The sequence below is a fragment of the Macaca thibetana genome, chromosome 3 (assembly GCF_024542745.1).
Source record: "Macaca thibetana thibetana isolate TM-01 chromosome 3, ASM2454274v1, whole genome shotgun sequence".
NCBI lineage: Eukaryota > Metazoa > Chordata > Mammalia > Primates > Cercopithecidae > Macaca > Macaca thibetana.
Window position 1 is genome coordinate 27,190,518 of NC_065580.1, and position 25,078 is coordinate 27,215,595.

At 43.9% G+C, this 25,078-nt stretch overlaps 1 protein-coding gene across 1 annotated transcript in view; it reads left to right on the forward strand.

Moving 5' to 3' along the window:
* PODXL (podocalyxin like) overlaps positions 1 to 25,078 on the forward strand; it is a 1,065,326-nt gene that overhangs the window by 644,490 nt on the left and 395,758 nt on the right. The gene's annotated exons all lie outside the window — the stretch shown is intronic.

Below are 25,078 nucleotides of genomic sequence, written 5' to 3' on the forward strand. Positions count from 1 at the left end.
TTGTCTTTATTCGACGTTGTCCTCCTCTGCCAGAGTCCCCTGTGGCTGGATTGTAGATTAGTCCCCATGGCCACATTGGGCCTCTTTGAAGTAGCTATGGCCACTGGGAAGAATGAAGATGAGCATCAGTTAGTAGATTCCTCTGCAGAGCTGGGGAGCTCCATCCAGCCAAGAAGACTCTTCTCCCATAAAGACCCCTTTTACGGGAGCCATGTGATGTTGCTGCTTGCAACCTCTTCTGACACATGCTTCTGGAAACAGAGAGGGAGGAAGAGCTACCTGAAAAGGTCTCCTCTGCACTGTGAGGTGGGGGAATGTAGGAGGAGTGATGTATGCTTAGTTTACTTTTAAGCAAGTGACATACAGACGTGGAGAATGAAAATACAAGATAGGTTTGAAGCTGCAAGCTTTCTCGGGGGAGCTGCAAGGAAAGGGGCTCTCCGCGAGGCAGCTCCATTTCCCTATGCCCTGTGTTACAGGGGGGAGCACTCCCCACTCCTGTAAAGCCAGACAAACCTGCCACTTGAATCCCCATCTCCCGGTGACTTGGGCACACAGTGGCAGTATATGGCAATAGAATTAATGTGACTCTAAAGTAATTTGAAAATGGCAACAGTAGCAAATTATCACATGAAAATGCAAATTGTTCCTTATCTGGACTGTTCCATAGATGCTATGATTCATCACTGAGTGTTCAGCTGTATTTCCAAGTAAGATCTCAGTGAGAGGGTAGAAAGGCAGGGCTGAGGCACGTTCTGCCTGAAGAGATTTATAGCTCCTTTTATCCAGATGTAAAGTACACGAAGTTGGGAGGGAATATTAAACCTATAAAACCTCAATCTATCATGGAGTCCTTATTTGAGGAGGGCCAAAGGACACACAAGCACACACTTAAATCCTCCAAAATTTCCTCTCCTCAGACATGCATATACCTCATAGGCAATTCACCCTTCACTTTACCTTCTTACCTGAGTCAAGGCAAATTCTTCTATCCATCCATCCACCCATCCACCCACCTACACATCCATCCATCTACCCATTCATCTATCCAGAGTTTCTTTCATATATTTACTCATTTTTACTGGGTATATTGGTGAATCCATTAAGCCCTTACTGCTGGCCACAGTCACAGTTTCCGATTACGAAAAGAGATCCAAATGAGCTTTTTTTTTTTTAACTTTCTCTTTTACTAACATTTATAGCGGATGCTTGTTAAAGAGGAGATGCTAAACTTGAGAACTGCATCAGAGCCCAGTGTGTGAATGAAAAGCAATTGTCTAAAAGCTGGAACCCAAAGGAAGACATCCCTTAGCCAGGTCAGGAGGTAATATTCACATAGTGCTTTCTGGGTGCCAGTGCAGTTTTAAGTGTTTTATGAATACTAATTCATTTACTGGGATCAGAAAATGAGTGTCACCCTAAGTGAAAGTCACTGGCAGGTCACACTTTCACTTTTGGCAACTATTAATATCATGTAGAAAAATCCCTTAAGCTCAGAATATGTCCTAAGGGAGCCAAATCTAGGGTCTTTTGCAGAGTCTCTGCACATCCTACTCTTGGTCAAAGTAGGCTCCAGGAGACTGCCATAGAATGGGTGACTTCCCCAACCTCCCCATGTTCCCATGTATCCTTGTATCTCTTCCTTGCAATCTGGGAAGCCTGACCAGTAAGCGACTATCCAAAAGGCTGTTCCACTAATGACTTCCTGAGCCACAGTGCTGCTGGAACAAAGAGCTCCTGTATGGGAAAGGTGGGCAGCAACCCTGCAAAGGGAGCCTGGGGCTACTGTCAACTGGAGCCTTTACAGCAAAGTTCCCCACCCCGCAGGCTGCAGATGAAGAACCGGGCTGTACAGCAGGAGGTGAGTGGAGGGTAGGTGAGCAAGCATTACTTCCCAAGCTCCACCTCCTGTCACATCAGCAGCAGCATTAGATTCTTATAGGAAGGTGAGCTCTTTTGTGAACTCGGCTTCTCAGATTCCAAGGAAGAGATACAAGGATATCTGGGAATATGGGGAGGTCAGGGAAGCCACCCATTCTGTGGCAGTCTCCTGGAGTCTACTTTGACCCACACTAGAGGTCAAAACACTATTCCAGGCCTCTCTCCTAGCTTCTGGCAGATTCTTGGCTTGTGGAAGCTGAGCTCCAATCTTCATATGGTATTCTCACCTGACTCTAGCATGACTTCATCTTAAGGAACTACACCTGCAAGGACTCTATTTCCAAATAAGGTGCCAGTCTCAAGTGCTGGGGGTTAGGACTTCAACTTATCAATGGGGACACAATGCCATCCCATAACACAAGCTACGGGATTTGGACTTTACAACAAACTGTCACAGGACTGCAGCCTCCAATTTGGCCTTTCAAAAGCGTATAAAATTTGGCCTTTCAAAAGCCCCCTACTGCCGATGTCTAAAAACAATAATGAGAAGCTATGTCAGAGACCTCCCAACCCTGCTTCCTGTGAAGATTTCAGCAGGGAAGACACCATAGCTGGTATTTCCAAAGCTCAGATGCCACTGTCAGAGTTGCTTCAAGCATCCTTGTCATACTTCCCACCTCTTGGTCCCTTTGACATGTAGTTTCAGGAGAGGCACAGAATTGCTCTCTTTCCTAAACACACTGGCTGTCCTCCCAGAAGAAGCTGCACAGAGGGATTTTGAGTGTTTGGTCATCCTTCTCATGCAGACTGACACAACCCTCCCAGACTTCTGCATGTTCCACTTCAGCCCTCTACCCCCAAGGACTGCCCTGCAGATATCAATAGTTTTCTACAACAGAAGCGGAGAGCTGGGAGCGACCATATGTAGAAGGCCACCTAAGACTTCACAGCATCTAAACCAAGCAGAGGAGGCACCTGGTTCAGATGCTGCTAAAGATAAACTACACCTTTAATGAGATGTAATTTACATACAATAAATTTCATCAAATTTTAGCATGTAACTCAGCACATTTTGACAAATATACATGGGTGTGTAACCACCACTACAGTCATGACACAGTATTTCTATTCCTTGTGCTTCTTTTCAGTCAATATTCTCCTCCTCCCTCCCTGGCAACCACTGATGTGCTTTCTGCTTTTTCAGAAAAAGTTTTGGCTTTTTCAGAAGGTCACATAAATGAAATGATTAGCTATGGAGTCTTTTGTGCCTCGCCTTCCTTCACTTAGGATCACGTTTTTGAGATTCTTCATGTTGCTTATGCCAGTAGCTCATTTCTTTTCACTGCCAAATAGTATTCCATTATGTTCATTTGCCACAGTTTTTTTATCCATTTACTTGTCATTAGACATGAGGGTTATTTCCAACTTGGGTCCAATAAGAATACAATTGCTCATACTGGCGAACACTGTGAAACCCCGTCTTTACTAGAAATACAAAAAAAACTAGCTAGGCATGGTGGTGGGCACCTGTTGTCCCAGCTACTCAGGAGGCTGAGGCAGGAGAATGGCATGAACCCGGGAGGCAGAGCTTGCAGTGAGCGGAGATCATGCCACTGCACTCCAGCCTGGGCGACAGAGCAAGACTCCATCTCAAAAAAAAAAAAAAAAAGAATACAATTGCTATGAGCATTTGAGTATGTCTTTGGGCTGACCTATGTTTTCATTCCTTTCAAGTAAGTACCTAGGAGTGGGCTTTCTGGGTGGAATAGCAAAACGGTATTTGACTTTTTAAAAACTGCCGCTGGGCTCAATGACTCACACCTGTTATCCCAGCACTTTGGGAGGCTGAGGCAAACGGATCACTTGAGGTCAGGAGTTTGAGACCAGCCTCGCCAACATGGCGAAACCCCGTCTCTACTAAAAATAAAAAAAGTTAGCCAGGCATGTGCCTGTAATCCCAGCTACTTGGGAGGCTGAGGCAGGAGAATCGCTTGAACTGGGAGGCGGAGGTTGCAGTGAGCCGAGTTCGTGGCACCACACTCCAGCCTGGGTGACACAGCGAGACTGGGTCTCGAAAGAAAGAAAGAAAGGGAAAAGAAGGGAAGGGAAAGGAAGGGAAGGGAAGGGAAGGGAAGGGAAAAGGGAAAAGGAAGGGAAAAGGGAAAGGGAAAAGGAGGGGAGGGGAGGGAGGGGAGGGGAGGGGGGGGGGGAGGGGAGGGGGGGAGGGGAGGGGAAAGGGGAAAGGGGAGGGGAAAAGGGAAAAAAAAGGGAAGGGAAAAGAAAAGAAAAGAAAAGAAAAGAAGAAAGGAAGGGGGGGAGGGAGGGAGGGAGGGAAGGAAGGGAGGAAGGAAGAAACTAACTGCCAAACTGCTTCCCAAAGTGGCTGTGCTGAGTGCTTTGCTGCACTTTGCTGAGTGCTGCTGCATTCTCAGCAGCAAGGTATGACAGTTCACGTTGCTGCACATCTCCATCAAAACCGAAAATCATCAGTTCTTTAAATGTTAGTGATAGTGGTAGCTCATTGCAGCATTAATTTGCATTTCCCTAATGAGTAATAATGTTGATCATCTTTTCATGTGCTCATTTGCTATTTATATATCTTCTTTGGTGACATGACTGTTTAAATCTTTGCCCTTTTTTTATCATGGTGTTTGTCTTATTAATCAGTTTTAAGGATTCTGATCCATGAACATAATACATATCTGTTTATTTAAGTCTTTCTTAATTTCTTTCAGCAATGTTTTATATTTTTCAATGTGAACGCCTTGCATATTATTTCTTGCACTTGAAAAGAATATGCAGTCTGCTCTTGTTGGGTAAAATGTTTTATAAATATTAATGACCTCAAGTTTGCTAATCGTGTTTATGACCTCTAGATACTTGCAGATTTTTTTGTAGAATTGCTCTATAAATTTTTTGAGAGAGGACTATCAAAGTCTCCAACTGTAACTGTGGGTTTTTCTATTTATTCTTTCAGTTCAATCAGTTTTGCTTTGTGTATTTTGAATCTTTATGTTTAGGTATATATGCATTAAGGAATTTTACGTCCTCTTGGTGAATTGACCCCTTTTATCATTATATAATGCCCTTCTTTATCTCTGGTAATTTTTCTCATCCTGAAGTCTGATTTGTCTCATATTAATAAAGCCACATAAGCTTTCTTTGTCTTAGTGTTAGCATAGCATATTTTTTCCATACTTTGACTTTTAACCTATCTTTGTCTTTATATTTGAAGTGGTTTCTTATAGGTAATATGTAGTGGATTTTGTCTTTTTATATCCAATCTGACAATTCTTTTATTTGGAATGTTTAGACCATTTACATTTAATGTAATTATTTGTATGATTAAATTTAAATCTACCATTATTATTTGTTTTGTTTTGTTTTATTTGTTTTTTGTTTTTTGTTTTTTGTTTTGAGATGGAATCTCGCTCTGTCGCCCAGGCTGGAGTGCAGTGGCACAATCTCGGCTCACTGCAAGCTCCGCCTGACGGGTTCACACCATTCTCTTGCCTTAGCCTCCCGAGTAGCTGGGACTACAGGTGCCCACCACCATGCCCGGCTAATTTTTCGTATTTTTAGTAGAGACGGGGTTTTACGGTGTTAGCCAGGATGGTCTCGATCTCCTGACCTTGTGACCCACCTGCCTTGGCCTCCCAAAGTGCTGGGATTACAGGCGTGAGCCACCGCGCCTGGCCTTATTATTTGTTTTCTATTTATCTCATATGTTCTTTTTTTCTTGTTTTTCCATTTTTTTCTTACTGTATTTTTAGGACACCATTTTATCTCCAATATTAGCTATACTCTCTTTGTTTCATTTTTTTAGTGATTATTCTGGGATCTGTTAAGTTATCCCAGTCTGCCTTCTCACATATAGTGTAAGAATCTTACAGTAGTATATTTCTATTTCTTCCTACTATCTCTTTGTACTGTTATCATACATTTATTTCACCCAATAAACCATAAGTTACATTGCTATTATTTTTATGTAAAACAATTAATTACTAAGTCATGCATTTAAAAATGAGAAAGAATTTGTTTTATATCCACCCATATATTTAGTACTTGGAGAACTCTTCATTCCTCTGCATAGATCTAAATTTTCATCTGTTCTCATATTTCTTCTACCTAAAGAACTTACTTTTTTTTTCCAGTTCTGGTGTGCTGTGATATATTCTCTCACCTTTTGTTTGTCTGAAAATGTTTTCATTTCACCTTCATTTTAAAAGATATTTTTAACACCAATGAAAATGAGACTCTGTTTCAAAAGAAAAAAAAAGGAACTAATGAGCAATATTAAGTCTTTTGCTCTTATCTGATGTATCTGGGGAAAACAAACACATAAATAAATAAAATATATTTTTGCTAGGGATAGAATTCTAGGTGGAGAATTGCTTTTTTTTTTTTTTTTTTTTTTTTCCATCGTACCTTGAAATGTTGCTCCATTATCTTCTGGTTTGCTTAGTTTATGACAAGAAGTCTGCTATAATTTTGTCTTTGCCCCTTTGTACAAAGCATGTTTTTGGCTACTTTTACAATTTCCTGATTATCTCTGGCTTTTAGCAATTTGATTATAATGTGCCTTGATGTAATTTTCTTTATGCTTTTTCAACTTTGGTTTTATTGATATTGTTGGATCTATAGGTTCAAATTTTTCATCAAATTTAGAAAATTTTTGGCAGTTATTTCTGGAAATATTTTTCTGTCCTACCCTTTTCTCCTCTCCTTCTATAATTACAATTACATGCAATAGGCCACTTAATATTATACCACAGGTCATGCACAATTCTGTTTCTTTTTTTAAGTTTTTTTCTCCTGTGCCTAATTTTGAATTATTTCTATGCTATTTATTTATTTATTTATTTATTTGAGATGGAGTCTTGCTCTGTCGCCCAGGCTGGAGTTCAGTGGCGCGATCTTGGCTTACTGCAACCTCTGCCTCCCAGGTTCCAGCGATTCTCCTGCTTCACCCTCCTGGGTAGCTGGGATTACAGGCGCACCTCACCACGCCTGGCTAACTTTTGTATTTTTGGTAGAGACAGGGTTTCACCATGTCGGTCAAGCTGGTCTCCAATTCCTGACCTCAGGTGATCCGCCCACCTTAGCCTCCCAAAGTTTTGGGATTACAGGCATGAGCCACCGTGCCCAGCCTATGCTATTACTTTAAGTTCAGTGATATTTACTTCTGTAGCATCTTATCCACTGTCAATTCCACCCAGTGTATTTTTTCATTTCAGTTGTTGTGTTTTTCATCTCTAAAAGTTTCACTTGGCCTTTTTTTATATCTTCTATTTCTCTCCTTCTCTTACTCATATGTTCTTTCTTGGATATACAGATCATTTTTATAATTCTTTTAATATCTTCATCTGCTAATTCCATATCTTTATAATGTCAGAGTCTTTTTCTACAAACTGATTTTTCCCCCACTTGTTCATCTTATTTTTTTGCTTCTTCTAATGGCTTGTAATTATATGTGTGTTGCATGTTGCTCTCAGACACAGTTAAGTTACCCAAAGTCAGTAGAATATTTTTGAGGCTTGCTCTTAAACTTTGTTGGGGCAGGTCCAGAACAACCATCGGTCTAGGGTTGTTCTGGCTCTACTACTGAGGAATGCTCTTCTGAGGATTCCACCCCATGCCTTATTTATTAGGAGATCTTTCCACTATAGCTGGTGGGAATATGAATTATTCCCACCCTTCTGTGAGCTCTAGCGATTGTTTAGTCTACTGCTTTCTACTGGGTTTTCCCCCACCGTGGTGAGTTTCCTTTCGTGCATGTGCTAATCAGTACTTAGCCCAAGCTTCAAGAAGACATCGCTACAGATCGTTAGAGATTGCTCTCTGGGCAAGTCCATTCCATCCTCTGTGCTACTCTGCCCTGCAAATTCAAGTTACCTTTTTCTCCCCAAATTCTGATACCTGTCTTCTCAAGTGAACAAGATTACCAAGCCGCATTTTTCTCCCCGCACCATCACCTCACACCGTGGCTTAGAAACTGTCTCCAGGATTAGGCTGGTACAATCCCGGTACTCGCCTCCTTCGTTTTCTTTTTCTTAGAGCTCACACTCCTGCACTACCTGCTGTCTGATGTCTATAAACTATTGTTTCATGCATTTTGTTTTGATTGTTTAGTTGTTTAAAGTGAGAGCATAAATCCGATCCCAGTTACTCTTTTGTGGCTGTTTGGTGGAAGTCAGTATCTATATGGAATTTTAAAGGATAGATTTCCACATTTCCCTCACTGATCTATCCTGTTATCCTATTTAACCTCACTATTATTCCTTCCGAACCGCCGTATTTTGGATCTACTGGAAGGGGCTTGGCACAGATACAGTGTTCAGGATACTGCTAGAGCTTTACCAGCCTCAAGCATGCACTCTCCAGGCAGCAGAAGAATGGAAACTCAGCTGGCCTTAATACAATGGTCCCTCAATTTCTTATCACAGAGAAATGTGTATTTGGCCAAATGACCTGAGCCTAATCAGTGGGAATGCCAAACAGAGCCCTGTACTGGAAGGAACCTAGTCGTCAAGGGAGGAAGAGATGGAGCAGAGAAGGAGTGATGCCCGTGGCATCTGGGGAGGGGGAACTAGAACTGAATTCTAGTTCCATTCTGCTGCTTAGTGGCAGTGTTCATTTGCGCACGTCACTGAGTTCAGTTTTCTCATCTGGATGACTTTGAAGTTTCCTTCTAATTTTAACAGTTTATGCTCCTAGAACTCGATCATAGTCTCTTTCCATCAGCTTTTCCACATAGGTAAGTTATGCACGCATTCTTCTCTGTTCCCTGATCCTGAACACTGCCACCCATCAGTTCTCATCATGGCTGCAGAGGGTCTTCTGGGTTGAGGGGGCCCCCATATGACCTCAATGCTGGGCCATTATCTTCCTGGGCTCACCTCTTCCTTTATTTCTTCAAAAGGACATATATGTGTCATCTCATTTGCCAGATTCTTCTTTTCCATTTGCCATCACATAGAAATGCATGTTCCAAATCCCTGGTAACTCCAACCCTGACAACTGCAGTCTTCCCTTCCCCCCCCAAATGCAACAGGCATCACTGCTTCCCCACTCCATCTGTTCCTACCTTGACAACTACCTGCTGGATGCTGTGATAGTCACTGCACAACAGCTCTGGGCCTGGCATCAGGAGAAGAGGAATAGAGTAGGGTCCAACAAGGGCTGGTAAGATTCCTGTAAAATAACAATCCCTATATCAAATGTGTTCATGCTCCAGCAATCAAGCCCAGAGAACTCATTCCATTCCCAGTGGAAATTTAGTGAAAAAACCCTTAGGATACAGACATTCATCTCTGACTCTGACCACTCCATCCCTGGGTGACCTTCCTTCTGTGGACCTTGTTTCTCTCCTATCTAAAATAGGGTGCACCATTGCTGGGCCCTCCATGACTCAGCGTTGTTGATAGGGCCAATAAGATCATAATGGCAAGGACAGAGTTTGCTGGATGCAAGGAGGCAGCATCAGTGCTGAGATAATTAGCTTTTCTGTACTGATGAGCTGCAAATGCACACACAGGAACTTTCTTTGCAGGCTTTCAGGCTGTTAAAAGATACTGTGATTTCCCAGTTCACCCCTAGAGTTTCTTTGTGTTGTCCTGAAGAAAAAGAGAGGGAAAGGAGGGGGCAGGTTTACTCCACAGTTGCTATTTTAGTATCCAGAAGAGTCAGCCTTGTTGATTGCAGAGAGATAGTTATCTCTTTCAGGGCTCAGTGAAGGTCACCTTCAAATCTTTTTTATAAGCCAGAGGCTCCTTTTTCCCTTGTGCTCAGTCAATGCAAACCCTGGGACAGTGGAGTCAAAAGGGGGTGGAAGGGGCACTGTGCAGCAGAAGCCCTGAGAGCTAAGAGAAGAACTCTGTTCTCTTGGTAGGAGAGAGGGAGGAAAAGGAACAGGTGAGAGGGATGTTTAATGCCACTCCCCGCAGTACAATATAATAGATGTCTGGTAGGAATGTAACTGAGAAGTCATTTTTAATAATGCAGATAAGGACATAATTAATGCCCTTATCTGCACCGGATCTCCCCCAGGAAGACAACAGGATAACTGGGAGGGAAGGGTTATAGATTCGGAGTCGTAGCTCTTCTATGGGTGCCTGTGATTAGGACACAGCCACTGCCTAGGGGGCCAGGGCTAAGGAGGGGAAGGGAGCCGTCAGAAGGATTCTCAGAGATGTGACACCGGTTGCAGGAGTTACATCTATTAAAGGAGTTAATAGATGTAATTCACTTAGCATAGAGTCTAGCACATTCTCAACACTGCAGGAGTAGAAGCAAAGGGGGTTTTCAAACACTCATTCAGCCCCTCATAGCTGTGGCAGAAGGGGCAGAGAATGTATCGCACAAGAGATACACAGAGATGCCTCCACAGAGGAAAAGCTTCCTGTGACAAAAGTCATCATCAGCCACCCTAGAATCCAGACCCTCATTCCAACACCTGTGTGAAACAAGAGACCAGAGTGATGCTATCTCCAAGGGCAATCTAAGCCAGGCTGCTCCTTGTAATCTGGTCTCATTCCTGCCCTTTGCCCCCTCTCCACATGTCTCTCTGTTCTTCCTTTCCCAGGTTTCCTGGATGTCACCCACATCCACCCCTGCACCAAGACACATCATACAGGGCCAGGCTCTCCTGAGAAGGCCTTTGCAGACTGCTGCTGGCCTCCCAGCAAGTGCTGCATCTCTGCGAGCCACTGAGCATGCAGGGACCCTCTGAAGAGACAGCTTTGAAATGGGATCATTTTCTTCCTGGAAGCAAATGGGTGTTTCCTCAAGACCCTATTTCTACATTAAAGTATGAGAAATTCCATCTTTGAAGCTCCCAGTGAGGCCAGACATCGGGTTGGGGTGGGGACAGGATGTTGATAAGAGTCAAATCTAGAACACTGCGTTCTTACGCCCTCATTTCACCCGGTGTCTCTGGGCCTGGCCTCTGGGAGCTATTTGTGATGTGTGGGATGAGTGCATGCGCCAGAAAGTATTTGTGTATGAGTTCAAATTTATGTGCTCACCTTGCCCCTTGGGGTATTACTGGCCTTCAAGTTTGACGCCTTTGGAAGCTGAGTCCTCTCCCATCCTTTCAATCAAATTCAACCTTGCTGCAGTAATCTGTCTTTAACAACTCCCACTGCAAGTCAATAAAATGTCAATTTAGTTCTCCTTTTGTTAAATCTTAAATCTGTGTAACGCCTCTCCTTTCCTTTGCTTGTTAAGTGCAGCTCATGTTTACCTCCCCCAGCATCTCCCAGCCTCCTCAGTAGGGGCACCTGCCCTTGAGCACAGGAGTAGACATGCTCACTCAGATGGGAGTCAGCAGAGGGGCCCTGGAGATAGGGAGACCTGAAAAATGGAACCACCAGCTATCTCTAGTTTTCTTCTATTCTTGGAAACCCTGAGCAAACCAGCCTTCTTTAGGACCACTAAGGTCCTTGATTTTCCCAAGCTTGCTTTTCAAGTGGGCAGTAGTGAAGTGGACAGTACTGCATAGGCATTAGGAATGAGACTTTGACTCAAAACCCAGCACCGCCACTTACTAGCTCTATGGCCTGGGATAATTATTTAACTTTTCTGGATCTCAGTTTCCTTATCTGTCTAACGGGATAACAATATCCTCATTGCCTACATAGGCTGATTAAAGGAGTTAATAGATATAATGCACTTAGCGCAGAGTCTAGCACATTCTCAACACTGTATACCTGTTTGCCATGATTTATTATTTTCTGGTTTCTTATCCTCTATCTTCTCTCCAGTAATTCAGTTTCCTCCATTGGAACTATGTCTTCTCCATTGGGTACAGCCTGAGGGATAAATAACTAGAACCTCTCCCTTTTCCAGACAATGAAAGGGTGCCTAATGCAAGCAATGCGTAGGATGCCCTTTCTGGAATTTGAATCTTGAGCATAGGCACAGACTGAAAACAATTGGCTGCAGCTGCATCTTGACCAGGCTCATCCTAATTGGCCACCACTATGTGGTAGCTGCTTCTGGGCCCCTGGATGCAGCCTTTGTTCTTGCCTGTCCCCAATCCCATTTCTCCCTTCCATGCTGGGAGCTCCCTTTAGGAGAATTAACCAGTTTGTTTCCTCTGTTTGCAATCAAAGAATCTTCATCCATATGGAAGGAGTTCAGAGTTCATGTGTCTTCATGAACAGGGCTCCTATCCTACCATCTCCTGCCTCCTTCCCTGTGCCCACTCACTCCACCTGCTTTCTGACCCCTTCTCTTATGTTTTGCAAGGCAAAGAGAAGCTAAAGGAGAAGAAGAGAGAGTCCCAAAAAGTCTAGGCAAAGAGGAAGAAACATGAAGAACATCAAGCAGTGATTCTTTCCTTGGGTTTGGTGTGCCAGCCCTCCACCCGGCTCCACACCTCCCTGGCTCCATTTCCCCTTCAGCAGCCTCCCTCCTCTCAGTGAAGAACTCCTTTGTGTTAATGGCCACAAATGTGGCAGAAAGAGAAGCAGGAAAAGGACAAGACAGCTCTGGCATCAGCCACAAACTGCAGGCCTCAGCATCCAGCAACATCATGCTGAAAGCAAGCTGCTCCCTGCTTCTGCCCTTCATGCCGCCTGAGCTGAGCATCTCACTAAACCTGCATTTCAATCAGCCCAGTCCACCTAGAGGATTCCTCTGGGAGGCAGGCTCACTTGCCAAAAGTAACTTGGCCAAGGTTTGATTGATTGGAAGCCAAATCATCATTTGGCAAGATGAAATTGATGAATGTACTTTCTGCAAATTGAGTTTTGGTGAATTTTCCCAGAGCCCCTGTGCCCAGAACCACATTCAGAGAATCACCACTTAAAAAAAAATTCAGGGTGTCCCAAGAGTCTATTCCAAGGGAAAGTCTAGAGAGGTAGATAGGGAGGTCACCTGACATTTGGGAATCACCTACTCTGTTCCAGGGGCCTTATGGACACGATCTCATTTCATTCTCCACACCCAGCCCATGAACTAGGAACAATTCACTTTATATGTGGGAAACCTAAGGCTTGAGAAGTAAGTGACTTGCCCACAGTCTCTGCCTTCAGAGGTACAGACCTTTCTTTATGTCCTTCAGTCTCCTTCTCAGCCATCTCTTTCCCCACCTCAGGCCAGGCCAGGGAAGAGTGGTCCAGCCAGAAATAAACCACTCTAGAAACCCACAGAGTCATGCAGAGGCCAGCATTTAGGCTGTAATCCTGCAACTCACCCATATTCAGTCCAGGCCCCAATCTCTTCCATTTGGCAACCAAAGAGTGAAGAAGAAAACTGATGTTCTGGGAGGGTCTGCTGTGTGACATTGTCACACACACTTGTTTACATAGTCTCCTCTGTTTGAGGCCAGGGCTCCCAGCAGTGCATATAGCTCACCTAGGGTCACATAACTCCCAAGCGGTGGTGACAAGCCGCCCCAGCAGTAATATCACTTGCTTTCCTGCCAGTAGCATTTGTGCCCATATGTTAAGACTTGTTTAGGTCTGCACCTCAATGTTACAGGTAAGTAAATGAAGGCTCAAAGAGGGGCAGCCCATTGTTGGCTTGGTGTTCCAACAAAGCAAGCCTTTGAGTTCCCTGATGGAGCATGGGATGTTTGAGCCTTTGGTCTTCCTGGCCTAAGTTGTGGTCTTTATCGCTGAATTTCTAAGAACTGTGGGCTTTGCCTATTGCCAAATTACCCTCTAGGACCATGGCTCCTCCAAGCCCACTACAGAATCCAGCTGAAGCTTTAAATTATGTCAGCCTGTGGAAGTATCTAAGGTGAGTGATTGATGGGCTGCTCTCCGAGAAAGCAGAATGGACCAAGCTCAAAGATCCGATAGGCAGCTGTACCACACTTTCCTGAAATGCAAACCCCACCCCCATGCCACCAGCCTCCAGATTTCAGCAGCATTACTACCCATCAAGGACTGCTTAATTTGCCTTCAACATCCAAAGGCTGTCAGCAGGGAGGGCACTGCCAATTAGTCCATCAGTGAGTGAGATCAGATGTAAGGTTGTAATTGCCCCGGGACCCATATAAAAGTATCAACATTCTGTAGGAGGGTGAGAGACCCAAGAGTTTGGAGCAAAAAGAGATTCTGACTCTAAGAGAAATGGCAGTCGCAAGCTGAGAAGAGCAAATACATAATTATTTTAGCTCCTGGATGTCCTAGTATTAAGGAAACTGGGTCCTATAAATTCCTTCTCTTCAATACCTCCCAAATTCCTTATCTCCTTCCCTTTCCCATGGCCACCCCTTAGCTCTTGTTTACTCTGATGGTAATGCAGAGCAGGTAAGCCCCTAATGGGGCTTAGAAAGGGAGGTTTCTTAGTTTTGCCCAGGAAAGAATTAAAGGGCAAGCCGCAGTAGAAGAAAACAGCTTTACTGAAGCAGTGTTACAATTGTGGTGGTTTTATAGTTCCATGACTGCTCCTGCACAGCAGGGTGACCCCATAGGCAGAGAGTAGCATCTCAGGGCAGTTTTGTAGTCATATTTATACCTATTTAATTACATGTAGATTAAGTGGCAGTTTATGCAGAAATTTCTAGGGAAGGGGTAGTAACATTTGGGTCATTGTGTCATTGCCATGGAAAGGGGCAATAACTCCAAGTGTTGCCATGGCAATGGTAAACCTACATGGCACACTGGGGTGTGTCTTATGGAAAGCTGCTTCTGCCTCAGCCCTGTTTTAGCTAATCCTCAGTTTGGTCTGCTGTCTGAGGCCCGCTTCCAGAGTTGAGTCCCACTTCCTACCTCAGCAAGAGTATATCAATAGCCTCCTAAAGCCTCTTTCTGTCTTGACTACTGCTCCTTCCAGTTCATCTTTCACATGCCAACAGGGTGATTTGTCTAAAATGAAGTCCACCTAAAATGTCATTCACTTAGGGCACAGGTCTCTAAATTGGCATGCATATACTCAAGAATACACAAGATGCATTGGGGTGTAGGAGGAAAATAAGACAACATATATTTTCATTCATTTTTCTAAAAACTAATTATAAAGAAATTGAGTTTTCCTAATATGTAATACACGTAATATGCGTCTTGACATTGGCAACCCTGTTTAGCCCAGGAGGTGTCATGAGGGGAAAATTGGGGCCCTACAACAAGGGGATTAACAGCAGTGTCCTCATTCAATCTTTCAGGGACAGATTTTTCCTCTCAGTGTACCTCAGTGGCACTGAGTCAGGTTATTCAGAATTCTTGATGCATAAAGGCTTCTCATGGGTCATTTATTCATTTATGTATGTATCTACTTTTCACTATCTGATAAGCACTTGTAATTCAACCATCCATCTTGAAGACTAGGACCTTGGCAAAAACTTTCATCTCGCTACATGCCCATTCTCCTGCCCAGCCTCTTGTTTCCACCACCCAAAGCAGCCACCATCCTGAACCACAAGTCTATTGTTCCTTTACTTCCTTTGAATATAGTGTTGACTCATCTATATGTATTCCTTAAAAGTATACATTTTTATTTTAGTTGTTTTTACCATTATAAAAAGGGCTTATGCTGCATGCAATATTCTGAGTCTTTTCTTCCCCCACTCAATAAAACTTTGCTAAGATTCATTCACATTGCTACATTGCATAGTTTCATTCATTTTTACTGCTATGTAATATCCCTTTGTGTGACTTTACCACAATTTATTCATCCACTCTCCTCTTCATAAGAACTTGGGTGGTTTTTATTAATAGATAAAAATAAAAAATTATTTTAAAATTTAAATGGAAATGCAAAGATCCAAAAATAGCCAAGACAATCTTAAAATATATGTATATTCTCCAAAAAGACTCATATACATAATTTAAAAGGAACATCAAAATTCAATAAGGATAAGACAAATAATCCAATAGAAAATAAGAAAGACTCAAACTTCATGAAAAAATCTAAGTGGCCAATAAATACACAAAAAATGCTCAACCTCAAATCTTCAAAGAAACATAAAATAATACCATAGTAAGATATGACCTCACACCTAACACAATGGTAAAAAAGTAGAATGACTGATAATACTAAGTGTTGGTGAGGATGTGGAAAAACTGGAACACTCAAGACTTGCTGGTGAGAGAATAAATTGGTAGGACCACTTTGGAAAACTGGCATTATCTACAAAGTTGAACGTATGCATTGTAGTCCCTGCTTACCCAAGGGTTTGGCTTTCCACAGTTTCACTTTCCACCATTTTAGTTACCCATGGTCAGCCAAGGTCTGAAATAGGTGAGTATGGCACAATAAAATAATATATTTTGAGGAAGAAAGACTACATTCAGATAACTTTTATTGAAGTATAGTGTTATAATTGTTCTTTTTTCATTAGTTGTAGTTAATCTCTTACTATGACTAATTTATAAATTAAACTATATCATAGGTATGTAGGTATAGGAAAAAATATAGTATATATAGGGCTAGCTCTATCCATCGTTTCAGGCATCCACTGGAGGTCTTGGAACATACCCTCCACAGATAAGGAGGGACTACTACTGTATACTCTATGATCCAGCAATTTTACTACTAGATATATAGCCAAAGGAAATGTATACATACATAAACTAAAAGACATGTGTAGGAATTTTTATAGAAGCACTATTTATCATAGTTCAGTGCCAATTATAAATTTAGCTCCAAGGACATACATACTATATGTATATATACACATACACATTCTTCAGCATACCTACATCAGGATATAAGAGAGACTGGAATTCACCTCTCCTCACAAGGTGTATGGCAAAAGTATTTCTAAGTACAGTGGGCTACAGAGAGGCATTTCTATCCCCCATAGGAAAAAACTGATTGTGTTTCTAGAACTTCTACCTGGGGATCCAGTGCTAAATATTCACTCATCACCAGAATTTTCTTTAAATGAAAAAATTTGTATTTTGGATTTTAGATATTCAGCATGGGATTAATCATGATCCTAGTTATGACTCAATGCCAACATTGTTTCACATATACCCCACTTTTTTACGCACTCATTCATTCATTCATTCATGCATTCATTCATTTTTTTTTCACTATCTGTTTTAGTCCATTTGTGTTGCTATAAAGGAATATTTGAAACTGGATAATTTACAAAGAGAAGAGGTTTCTCTGTCTTGCAGTTCTGCAGGCTGTACAAGAAGCATGGAGCCAGCATCTGCTTCTGATGAGGGCCTCAGGCTACTTCCACTCATAGTGGAAGGGGAAGGGGAAGGGGAGCTGGCTTGTGTAGGGATTGCATGGCAAGGGAGGAAGCAAAAGAGAGAGAGAGAGAGAGAGAGAGAGAGAGAGGGGCAGGTGCCAGGTTCTTTTTAACAACCAGCTCTCATGTAAACTAATAGAGCAAGAGCTCACTCACCCCATCCCCAGGAGATTAATCTACTCATGAGGGATCCACCCCCATGACACAAACACCTCCCATTAGGCCCCACCTCCAACACTGGGATCAAATTTCAATATGAAGTTTGTTGGAACGAACATCCAGTCTATAGCACCAACCAACTCAAAATCTAGAACAATACGAACAGCATGTCTGCATGTTCCTCTGCTATTCTGGCCCTCTGCCTTGGCTCTCACCACCTCTGCCAGGGGTAATAATTACACTAAACCTTTTGCTTTTCTTTCCTTTGCTTTATTTTTCAGTTGTATCACCAAGATATGCATGCCTATGTCACCTATTTTTTAGTTGCAATTTTGAAGTTTGATGTGTGTAGACTTCTAGAACTTGCATTTTCCCACTCACTATATTCTAAGATTCACCCATATTGCTACATGTAGTTTACTCCTTTCCATTTCCCATGCTGTAAAATATTCCATTTGGTGAAGATGTCATTATTTATTTATTCTTCTCTCCATGGACTTTTGGGTTGTGCTACGGACAGTCTTGTTCAAGTCCTAACCCCTCTCCCTTCTCACTCTGGTTGTTATGGCTACATTAGGTTTGGGGCATGGATTTTTGGAAAGGTGGTAAAAAAAAAAATCATCATCATCATCATCATCATGTGATGGTGATAGCTGATATTTGTCTGAAGTGTTACCTGTTACAAAGAACTTTTATCAACATTATCTAATTGGAAGACTCCAAGAACAGGCAGGCCTATCACAGGGTTAGGAAACAACCAAATCCGCATCCTTTAGATCTTGTTTCATGTGTTACTCTGACCCATTCTGGAGCCTTGGGCTTGACTGGCATTTCTCTCACTGTAAAGCCTAGTTTCATTGCAATACATCATTAAAACTGGATGGGACGTCTGAGAAAACTGAGACATTGAAAAAGGCTATCAGAGAGCAGCCAGGCCTAGTATCACCCAAAGTTTTTTTTCCTAGTCTCCAGCCAAAAGCCAGAGCCTCCGTGACCGTGGGAGGCCAGGGGCTGCCCAGGAGATAGAATTTTCCCCACTACCATCCACCACTGGTCCTCCTAGGATGAGAGTCAGTCATCTTTGACTCTTCCAGGCTGTCTGCCTCTCCCAGTTCCATGTTACCCCTGGTGAAGCCAGGCTCACTTGGTGGCACAATGCCAGCATTCTCCACTCCCCATCCCTATCACTGAATAATGAATACCAGCTAAGTGTTGAGCAAGTGCCAGTGAACTTCGAGCAAATATTCCCCCTGGAGCTTGGATCAATAACACTTAGCTGCTCCTTTTCAGCCGGGAAAGGGGGCAGCAGGAAACCCATCCTGAACCTTTCCCTCAGGGACAGGCTGTCTGACATCCCCAAGCCCACCCTCAAGGGCTCTTGACTTTCCAGTGCAGGAGTGAAGACTTGTGTCCACAGGAGACTAATTACCCTCCTTCCTCAGCCCCTGTTCCCCAAACATTCCCTTGGAATGTGATTGTTAAGCTCCATCTCCAAGAAAGGGCTCTTTCCCTGGGAGCTCTGCTTGGGTAGCCCATGAGAGCTAAGGGGACACTGTGTTCTGGATTCAGGGGTGGTCACCAGCCATCTCATAACCTTGAGCTGCATAGTTTGGGATTAGAGAGGAAGAGAAGAAAAGAGAAGGTGTTTTACACATGTACATCAATTCGGTGGCCTTGGCCATGCTCCATGTCTAATCTAGGCACTGTCAACTCCAGCCTGGTTCTGAGAATCACATCTTCTTTGTTCTTAGAAATCTTGCAGAGTTGAGAGAGTAATGACAACCAGTAGTCACAAATGCCTCTTTTGTTCCAGGCTCTGTTCCAAGCCCTTGGCTCTAACTCATTGTATCCCATAGTAACTCATGAGGTACAGGCTATCATCTCCACTTTAGAGACAAGGACGTTGAGACGTGAAGAGGTGAAGTGACTTGTCCAGAGTTACAAAGCAAGGAAGCATGAAGCCAGGGCCTTGTCCCAGGCCACCTAGATCTAGAATACATTGTCTGGACCATTCCACCAAGCCACTTCCATGACACCTCACCCCTGGGCTAGAACAAGAGCTCTGGAGGCAGATGTTCCTGGCTCTGAATCCAGCTGTTACTTACAAATGATGTGGTAGGTACATTTCTCAACCTTTCTACTTTTCTGAGTCTCCCTTTCCTAATGTAAAAAACTGAGATAATACTCAGCTCAAAGTGCTGTTGTAAAAATAAAAATTCAATAAACTACAGAGCTGATATTCAACAGGTATTTATTTCTTCATTGAGGGGCTGAAGCGCCTTACTCTTCTCTGCAGAGGCAGGCCTACTGGCCTGGTCTGGAAAGCCTTGGCCCACATTTGAGGTTCTGGCATCACCTCCCTGGCCTGGTATCAGGTTGCTTTTCCCAGGTTCCTCTTCTTGACACTTTCCCAATATCCCAGCCCCCTTCAAGAGTGGAGAGTTAAACCACTTCCTTCCCCTGGCCCTGCTGGCCTCTATTACTCCCGCCAATCTCCCAGGCCACAGCTGATGCCTGCCAAGGTAGACTTTTAAAGCCATTCCCCAAATACTGGCAGGGGCTATGTCCTCCTCAAGGAAGGCTTGACCACACCATCTGGAAACACTGCTTTGCTGATGGCACAGCTTAGACCTGTGGCCATATAAGCTTTTCAAAATGGCATTACCCCCTCCACCTGAGTTAAATGTCTCACTTGGTCACAGTAGACCTGGCACATTGGTTATAACAAACCACCCCAAGCCTAATGACATCACACAACAGTAATCATGTATCATCTCATGGTTTAGGTGAGTCAGGAATTCAGATGGGCAGGGGAGGATGTCTTGCCTCTGCTCTGTGATGTCTGGGGCCTCAACTGGAGCACATGAGGGCTGGGGGGCTGGAGTCATCTGAAGGTTTGACCAGGGCTGGAGGATATGCTCTCAAGGTGGTTCACTCATATGGCTGATGAGTTAGTGCTGGCAATTTTGTTCCTCTCCACGTGGGCCTCTGCACAGGGCTACTGGAGTGGTGTATGAGTTTGCTAGAGCTGCCATAACAAAGCACCACAGACCAGGTGGCTTAAACAATGGAAATTTATTTTCTCACAGTACTGGAAGCTAGAAGTCTAAGCTCAAGGTATCATCAGGGTTGTTTCTTCTGAGGCCTCCCTCCTTGGCTTGAGGAGGACCACCTATTCCCTGTGTCTTCTCACAGTCTTCCCTCTATGCATGTCTGTATCCTAATCTTCTCTTCTTATACAAATACCAGTCATCTTGGACTAGGGCAAATGCTTAAAGACCTCATTTTATCTTAATCACCTCTCTAAAGTTCCTATCTCCAAATATAGTCACATTCTGAAAAACTCGGGATTAGGATTTCAACATATGAATTTGGGGAGATACAGTTTACCCCATAACAAGTATCCTTATGAAATGGTGGCTGGCTTCCCCCAGAATGAACGTTCCGGGAATATTGGGTAGCTGCTGTCATGTCTTCTATGAGTAGATTCAGAAGCCACACAACACCAATTCTGTACTATCCTACTGGCTTCATAGATCAACCCTATTCAATATGGCAGGATGCCACAAGATGACATGTGTTCTGGGAAGTGAGGATCCAGGAGGGCAGCCTGGAAATGAGCTACCACCACACCCAGGCAAACAAATGCCTCCCACATTCACCACACACCAGAAGAGAAGCCCACCCTGAAAGACAAAGTCCAGAAGGCACAAAGCCTCTTCTTGTGCTCAGCAGCAAGGCAGGAGGCTCCAGAGGCATACGGAGAAAGAAGGTGGCCACGTTCTTCTCAAACTACCATCTCTGGGGAGGAGAAGTTTTACTCCCTCCATGGAAACCTGGGGCTAGCATCCCAGATGTAAAGAGAGGTTCCAGTCTGGTCCTGGGTTTGCTCCACCTGCCCTGTTGTATAACTGCACAGTGCCCCTACAATGGACACCACCGAGAGGACACAGATGGAAAAGATGAGTAAGATAACTGTCGTGCACAAGGAGCTTACAGCGTACATGGCACAGAACAAGTGCACAAAATAATAACTCACAAGTTAGACTGTGATTGTTAATTCCTAGAGCACATAGCTCTATATGTGTAGCAGAGGAGGGAAAGGTTTCACTCCTTTGTTCCAAGTACATGTGACTTAAAAGCAGAACCCTGGTATTCCTTCTCCCTTTTCTGATTAATCTGCAGAAACAGAGAATCATGGTAAAGCCAGCATCTGATACTGGTGATCATAAGGTCAAAGGTCTGTGTCTGGGACCCCAGATGATTTGCAGTTCATTTATTGAGTCCTCGCTGGGAGTGTGTCCATGAAGACATGGGTCAGCTGAAGACCATGTGCCTTGTGACTGCTGGCCTTCTCCAAGCAGATGTGGCCTTCTGATTGGCCTAGTGCTGAAGTCCTAAAATACTGGGTCCTGCCTTCGAGTCCTGGGCAGGGCTGCCTCTCCTCCCCTTTTCATGTACCCCTCAGGCTACACACCAGAATAGCCAGTTCTCCTCAGTCAGTTTTCCCATCACCTTCCTCCTAAGCGAAAACTCACCTGGCTCAAGTTTTGGGGACAAAAGGGGAGAAGAGCTCATCCTGCAATGTTGCTTTCTCTTCCTCAGAATCTTTGGGACGGCCTAAAAGTTCCTGCGTCCCCGCCCTACTAGAGAGTGGGGGGATTCCTCCAGTCCCAGCTGGGCCCACCTCCCAGTCACCTCATCCATCATCCTGACAGGTGGGCCCTGGAGAGAAGCTATAAGCAGGTCAGGGGTAATTAGGATCCATTAAAGAGATGAGGCTGAGCTGCAGGGGGGACCATTCATTCCACAGCACCCTCTTCTAAATGGGGCTGTCAGCCATGTAGAGCTTGCTCCCGCGAGTTCCTGGGGAGGCTGTGGCAACCGGGTAAAGAGCATCTTGAAGACATGGAGGCCTGGAGATGAGGCAGGGGCCATCAGCCAGCATTCCTGCAGAGAAGGCAGGGGGCAGAGAAGGGGATAACAGAACCCACCCCCAACCCCCACCAGCAGGGTCTCACGTAGGGGCTTGTTTGTGAGCCAAGTCCTCAGCTTATGACTCCACACTCTGCAGTCCAGGCTGCTTTCCATGGCCTCCCTGCGCATCCCAGCCCAGGGCAAGACTACATCTCAAAATAAAATTAAATTAAATTAAAATTAAAATAAAAAACAAGCATTGGACCTAAGATGGGAGCACTCTTCCTCTTGCTCTCTTGCTTTTGGGAAGGCCATGCCCTGCCTATGGAGTAGCCATTCCTTTGTTTCTTTACTTCTCAAATAAACTCGTTTTCACTTTATTCTGTGGACTCACCCCAAAATCTTTCTTGCATGAGATCCAAGAATCATCTCTTGGGACCTGGATTGGGACTGCTTTCCAGTAACATTTTGAATATAATTTAGTGTACTTAATGTAGGCACAAATGTGATCTGAAATACGTTGGTTGGGTCTTTAGTAGGATTTTCTTTTTCTTTCTTTCTTTTTTTTTTTTTAGGACTGGGGATACCCAGTTCCCTTACGTCTGACCAGTCCATTTCTGAAAGGACTAGAAAACATCGTGGTTCACAATCCCACAAACAGTAGCCCAGGACCCCTGGGGAAGGCACCTCTCTGCCTCCTCTTTTCCGAGACCCCCGCAGAGCAGAACGAGTGAAGCTCGAATCTTGGGGGCCTTCCGTCTGGCCGGCCTACTGCAAGGTCTGTGCTTGCTTTGCCTTCGTTGCTATTGTTTTCAGTCACGGCAGCAGTTAAGCCCATATTAAGAACAAATGAGAGAGGCCAATTACTAATGTGCTGAGGGGGAAAAAAAACAACCCATAAATAATTGTACTGAGGTTTGATGTTAAATATAAGGAGGACTAATAATTCAGACAGGCAGAAACTCCTGAATCTACCACAAAACTCCCCAAGGCAGAATGGCAGCGAATGGCCACACATTTGCATAATAGCTTTCTTGTTGTTCTCTTTGTTCTTTTTGTTGCTTCAACTAATTGCATTTAAGCACCCTGTTATTTCCCTCATTCCTCTGAAAGGAGCCAGCCCCAGTGATCCATAAAATGGTAACTTTCACCAGCACAATACTGTTGTTATACACTTATAAATTGAGGGATCTGAAAAGACACAAAGCTCTATATCAAAATAGCCCCAGGACCTCTCCTTTGATTCAATTTGTTGTGCATGCTTTTCTCCAGGGCTGGATTCACAGGTGGGCCACCTGCACCCCCATGCAGCTGTCCCATGCTAGCTGGTGCCCTGTGGTTAGAAAGGCCCTGCTTGGTTTAATGCTCGGCTGTCACTGTATAGAATTGCTCAATACTTTTTAATAAGGGGCCCCACGTTTTCATTTAGCATTGGCCTTGCAAATTATCTATGCTTCTCACTCTGAGTCAGGTCTGGCTGGGATAGTGCCTAGCTCCAACGGCAAAGTAGACATCATGTGGTGAAGTCTCCCAAGAGTCCAACAGCTATCGCATTTCTGCCTCCTCTAGTATTCATTTATATAAGCCACCCACCACCCTTGATGGCCATGACTCACGGAAAAGGGAAAATTCATTTCCCCCGGACACAATCTGACACCAAACTTTCTGAGCTCAGCTTGCAATTTAGCTGGAACCAAAAAAAAAGCACAAAGATCTCTGTCTGGATGGGACTTTTAATTGTTGAAGTCACTTCCTTTGTGGAGAAACCTGGATGAGTTGAAGAGGTGTTTCCCTGGTCCTAGGGATTCTAACGGTCCCACTAAAAGGAGCATGGGAATGCCCTACACCTGCTGTTATTCCTGCTTCCTTCCCACTTTTGCATCTTTCAAGGTAATCATTAATCTATTCCCACAACAAACGTTACCGTATTACTCCAGGCTGTCCTGGGCATCAGGGATCCAAGTGTAAATGACAGAGACTCAGTCTCTGCCATCATGGATCTCATGGTCCCATCTCAAATGAGACCCAAATGCCATCCCCATGTCCACAGGCATGGGAGGACTAACTCTCACATTCTAACCTTGGAGCCTATTGCTATTCCACTAGGAATAGCTGCTCCTTCTTCCTACCAATGCATGTCTGGCTCACTTGATCGCCAGAGTCCAGCTTGAAGTAGATTTCTACCAGAAGTCCTTCCCTGATCACTGCCCTAGGCCGCTCCACTCAGCTGCCTCTATGCTGTACCCACTGGGGACTCAAGTGTTTCCAGGACACTCTGTGTTTTTCAGTTGCTATAAATAATGTAGGTTTCTTAGCCTGAGAGGAGATTCTAACAGATCTGAAGTCTGTTTTGCTCCCTACCTTTATGACTGTGCCTGATGTAGCAAGTACTGTTTGTTGCCCACACGAATCTATTGCCCTCTTCTTGGCCAGTAGAAACCAATTTTGTTTCCATATTGACACTTTCCTTTGAGTCCTTCTGCTGAAGATGGGTGACTTTATCTCTAGCCACTTCCCAGGAGGGTGAGACATGGATATTGATTGGTCTATGGTGATCCCATTCTCTTTCCTACCATTGGTTTAAGAAGGGTCATGAGACCTCGTCTTGATCAATGATACATAAGAGAAATGATGGATGGTTTCTACAGAAAAGATTTCCAATCGATAGAAAGAAACTCAGGGGAGGAAATGGTTCCTTCTCTTCAGTTGGATTAGTGTCATGTCCCCATGGGACACCTAGAACTGTGGCAGCCACCTTGTGACAGGGAGAGATAACACCAACAGGTTGAAGCTGATGGTGAACAATGATGGTGTTCTTGATGAGGTGATTAGATAGACATTAACCAACCTGGTCCCACCCTACCTACTTCCAGGATTCTGGCCATGTAACTTTAATATTTTTATCACTTAATATACATTTATTTCGGTTTTCTGTTCTTTGTAGCTGAAAGCTTTCTAAATGAT